Source organism: Pygocentrus nattereri, chromosome 4 (assembly GCF_015220715.1).
Source record: "Pygocentrus nattereri isolate fPygNat1 chromosome 4, fPygNat1.pri, whole genome shotgun sequence".
Taxonomy (NCBI): domain Eukaryota; kingdom Metazoa; phylum Chordata; class Actinopteri; order Characiformes; family Serrasalmidae; genus Pygocentrus; species Pygocentrus nattereri.
In genome coordinates, this window is record NC_051214.1 from 19119996 (window position 1) to 19125467 (window position 5472).

Here is a 5472-nt window from a genome sequence, read left to right on the forward strand (position 1 = left end):
CTTCTCAGCGAAGCTTGTTCTGCTCGTTAGTTTGTGCTGATGATGCAGTGATTCAGTCACGTGACATTACTGAGTAGGATGAGCTCATGAGGGTCATTTCAGGCTGGTTAATCACATTAACGACAGATTTGAGTCACTGACCTAAACAAGTCTGAACCAACATGTCAGAGAGATCGGATTTGAGCAGCGAGGCTTGTAATGTGAACGTAGCTTAAGACGGTCTTTAAAAGATTTTCATCTGGCATTTAAACCCCAAAAGCAACAAAAATACTGTGACAAGTGAATGTATCTGTATGCCAAATTTGTTCTTTTTGTACAAAAGTAATAAAAACAATAAAATACATAAAATTGTGAACATCTGCTCTTTTCCTGCTGTCGTTCACCCTCCACTTCATCGTAGATGCCTTTTTCGCCGCCATCGATTCGTATGTGGCTGTTTTGATCTAATATCAGTTTATACATACATGACAAAATTAATGAACTTCTCCTTCCCTGGGCCACCGAGATAATTATTACTTTCCATATCAAATGGCTTCTCTCAGTAAGGCTGCGCAATAATGGAGATGGACAGCTCTTTTGATATGGCTAATGAGCAGCAGTGTGATTTAAACCTCCCTTTTAGTCGTGTCAGTCTTTGAAGACAGAGATGTCGTAGAGTATGAGATGAATGAACGAGTGAACCATCTGATGTTTTTGGGCTACTTTGACATTCGGTGGCTAGAAGGCAAGAAATTGAGGAACAATTCCACCAGGATCGTGACACTTAATCAATGCTGCCAACTAAACATTTTAAGAAGTTTTTTTAGATTTTTTAGACAGTTTTGTTCAATTTTGCTGCTCTTCTGTACTGTACAGTGGGGTCCAAGAGTCTGAAACTTTAATATCTGGCATTTTTATCATTTATACCTAAACAGAGCCTTTTAGAAATTTGAAACATACAGCAGCATTTAAAACTGTTCACAACATTGCTGCTGGAGTTTTTAAACACCTGAGTGTCGCTGCTGAATTGAGACTAGTCCTCCAGCCAACAGCGTCCTGTGGGCAGCGTCCTGTGACCACTGATGAAGGACTAGAGGATGACCAACACAAACTGTGCAGCAGCAGATGAGCTATCATCTCTGACTTAACATCTGCAAGGTGGACCAACAAGGTAGGAGTGTCTAATAGAGTGGACAGTAAGTGGAGTGTTTAAAAACTCCCGCAGCACTGCTGTGTCTGATCCACTCATACCAGCACAACCCACATTAATGCGTGCTCTATGAGGGTCCATGGGGGTTCCTGACTGCTGAAGAACAGGGTAAAATGGGGCCAACAAAGCATCAGAGAAACAGATGGACTACAGTCTGTAACTGTAGAACTACAAAGTTCACCTATACAGTAAGTGGAGTTGATAAAATTGACAATGAGCGTAGAAACGAGGAGGTGGTCAGAATGTTATGCCTGATCGGTGTAGTTCTAGAACTCTTGAAGAACCATCATTTTTAAGAGTGTAGCTCAAGCAGTTTTGCATTGAAGTTCCTGCAGGTACTGAAAAAGAAATGTTAGTATGTAATAAGCCTGGAATTTTAAGGGGTTTAGGCTTTTGTACTAAAATGTTCCTTCCATTCGAGCTCGTGTTGGATTTGATCACTTCAGAGGCCTTTCCTCAAACGTGTGGATTTCACATCAGGTCAAGTGCACACTGTCAAATTGTTATGCTATTTTTAAGTTATATTAAATTACAAAAGCATGTAAAATAGCGCCATTGATGCAATGGTCTCAGACTTTTGGACCCTACTGTATGAGTATGGTGAATAGGGTGATTAATTGAGCCTCACCATCCGCTTTCAGACACAACCTACTAACAAGCCAACACGTGATGATCAGGCTGAGAAAGTGCTTCATCCAAAAGAACGTAATGAAAGTGCAGTGCAGACCATTTGTTGTTGCATATTCACAGTGGTGGGCAGTAACTAAGTACTTAAGTCATTACTTAAGTAATTTATTCATGTATCTATACTGAAGTTTTTCCATTATTGGGCATTTCAAAGCCAAATATCTTACTTTTTACTTTTACTGAATTTCTACAAACACCATTTCATTTTATAGTAAATTAGTTTAGGCTGGTTTATGTTTATGAACAGAGACCTACAGATCAATATAGTAAAGGAAGCTCATTTGTGATCCTGAGTTTAAAGCCAGTTTTTATTAAACTTGGAACTAAGTGGCATTAAGTTAATTAATATTTTATTACTTTTACTTTCGATATTTAAATACATTTGAAGGCAAATACTTTATTACCTTTACTCAAGTGGAGGTCTAAAGGGAGGAACTTGTACTTTTTCTGGAGTACTTGGGTATCTGCTTTAACTCAGTTCAGCACAAATTCAAAGCAGGTTTTCTTTGCAAAGAAAGAGGCCAGCTTGGGCCCCATCTGGCGGTCAAAAAGCAGAAAATAAAGCCATTGTTTGACAAAGCCTCCCCTCTTAGCTATGACTCAGAGCTCACTTGCATAACCATGTCCTTATTGCTTCATGTTAATGTCCAATCAAGTTCTGAAGTACTGAAGTCTTCTAAGTTTCACTTGTTTAGCACGTAGTGATGGAGATTCTCAGTGCTGTGGTTGGAGCTGCATCTTTACATAAAGGGTGATATTTGCTGGCAGCCTGAAGCTGGTGGGTTATTCCTTTACCTCCTATTATATATTTGCATACTGCATGTATAACACGGCCATCAGTGGCCTGAAAGATTGTCAGTGGAAGCTGCTGTGCAGACATGGTTCCTTGCTTGTCCTTGGTGGAGGAGCTGTTGTAATATAATTTCACCAGAAAATTGGACGGGCACACACACACACACACACACACACACACACACACACACACACACACACACACTCACGCAGGCCAGTGCTTCTCCGGCATGCCCCAGGTAGGGAGGCTGTCTCATACTGAATACTCGCAGACTTGCTTGCCTTTTTTTTTAGCTTGTTCCCATGGAAACTGCTGCGTGGTGAAGAATCAATGTGTATAGTACAGCTTTAGATTGTTTTGTGAGCTGGTAACCAATTTAGAAATTAATAGGAAGCTTGGCGACTCTTTACAGATGACCAGCTCATGAAAGAACTTGAGGTGTGAGGTTGAACGGTTTCAGTGAAGCAGCATGATTTGTGACAAATAACAAATAACACTGACTTGTAATGCATAAAAGGCAGAGACCAGCCTGCATTTAATTTCCAGTCAAAACAGCCATTTAGTTTCTTTGGGGTGGTCCTGGGAAGATGATTAATAAACTCTGTAGAGTTTCAGTAACACATCAACAACATATCCGTGCAGTAGCAGTAGTGCAGTATCTGAATACACTAAATATACTGATGTTCTGTTGATACATTACTGACATTAAGTAGATGTGTTGTTACTGTGTTACTGTGTTATTTCCATTACGCAAAACCTAACCTTACCAACCTTACCCAACACCTGTCAAGCTGGACCTAATGCTAACACCAATCTTAATCGCAACCCAAAACCTAATCCTAACCCTGGCCCTAATCCTAACATTAACCTCAATCTCAACCCAAAACCTAATCCTAAACCTGGCCCTAATCCTAACCCCAATCTTAATCTCAACCCAAAACCTAAATCCTAACCCTGGACCTAATCCTAACCTTAATCTCAACCCAAAACCTAATCCTAAACCTGGCCCTAATCCTAACCCCAATCTTAATCTCAACCCATAACCTAATCCTAACCCTGGCCCTAATCCTAACTTTAATCTCAACCCAAAACCTAATCCTAAACCTGGCCCTAATCCTAACCCCAATCTTAATCTCAACCCATAACCTAATCCTAACCCTGGCCCTGATCTTAACCCTAACCTCAACCTAAAACCTAATCCTAACCCAAACCCTGGCCCTAAACCTAAATCTTTTTAAGATCCACTCTTGTTTCAGATCTGAAAACATCCACATGTGTTTCTGTCCATCCTTCCACTGTGAGAAGACCACTCAGTGCTGTGGGCCTGAAAGGATGTGTAGCTGATCAAGAAGAACCTTGCTGAGAAAAGGAGACGGACACAACAAACAAAGAGGCTGAACGATGGACTGACCATCCAAGAGTTCAGACCTCAACACCGCTGAATGTGTTTGGTATTAATTGGACCCAATTTCGAAGACTGAACTTTGGAAGTGTGAAAAAGCTGTAATGAAGATAAAGAGTGGACACTCTAATTTGATATATTTTCATTGTTAAGGCTTCTGTATTATTTCCTGTTAAAATCATGTTTTCTGCTTTTTGCCCTGACACTGAAAATTGCCCCTTAGTTTCAGTGAAAGGAACTCTTAATGCATCACCACCAAGAGATTTTAGACAATTTCATGCTTCCCAACTTTGTGTGAAGAGTTTGGGGACGGCCCCTTCCTGTTCCAACATGACTGCGCACCAGGGCACAAAAGACATGGATGAGCCAGTTTGGTGTGGAAGAACTTGACTGGCCTGCACAGAGTCCTGACCTCAACCTGATAGAACATCATTGGGATGAATTAGAGCGGAGACTGTGAGCCAGGCCTTCTCGTCCAACATCAGTGTCTGACATCACAACTGCACTTTTTGGAAGAACGGTCAAATATTCCCATAAACACACTCCTAATCCCTGTGGAAAGCCTTCCCCGAAGAGTTGAAGCCGTTATAGTTGCAAAGGGTGGGCCGACATCATATGAAACCCTATGGATTAAGAATGGGATGTCACTCAAGTTCATATGCGTGTGAAACCAGACGAGTGAATACTTTTGGATATACAGTGTATGTAAATAGATAAATACTGTGTACTATGTTGTATGGTCTGCTTGTGTTGTATTGACTTCTTTTTGGTAGACTCTGTTTCGGGGGGCTCTGTTTCCACTTCTTTGAATCTCACCTCTTTTTGCCGAACAGGTTTTGGCTTGCTGTATTTTTCCTTGGGCGTGTCCTGCTTGACCGGCTCTACTTCTGCAGCTTTTTCCATGGGTGGTTCTTCCTTGGCTTGTTTGCTTGGCTCTTGCTTGGCCTCAAACTGACTTGTCTCATTTGTGATTGGCTCAGGAGCTGTAGATGATTTACTTGCCTCTTCACTGACTACCTCTTGCTTGTCTTCTTCCAAACTGGAAGGTTCTTGAACTGTGGAAATTAACTTCAGCGCTTGTGGTTCGCTTGACACGGGAACAGAGGAACCCTCTGGTTTAGGCTGAGATGATTCCTCTTCATCGTCGGAATCCTCCATTTTATTCATGTTTTGTTTAGGGAATTACTCAAATAGTGTATAAAGCATCTAAAGACAAATTTTGGAGAATATTTTGTAATATTTAAATTCAATTTATCAACAGTTTTATTGTGCATATAAAAAAATTGTTCAAAGCGATTGGCTCCAAACTTTTGAATGCTACTGTTCAACCATCTGATCCTCGTTTTGTTAAGTCTGTTTCATTCTTTGCATAATTTTGTATAAAAAGAACACTTTTGGACA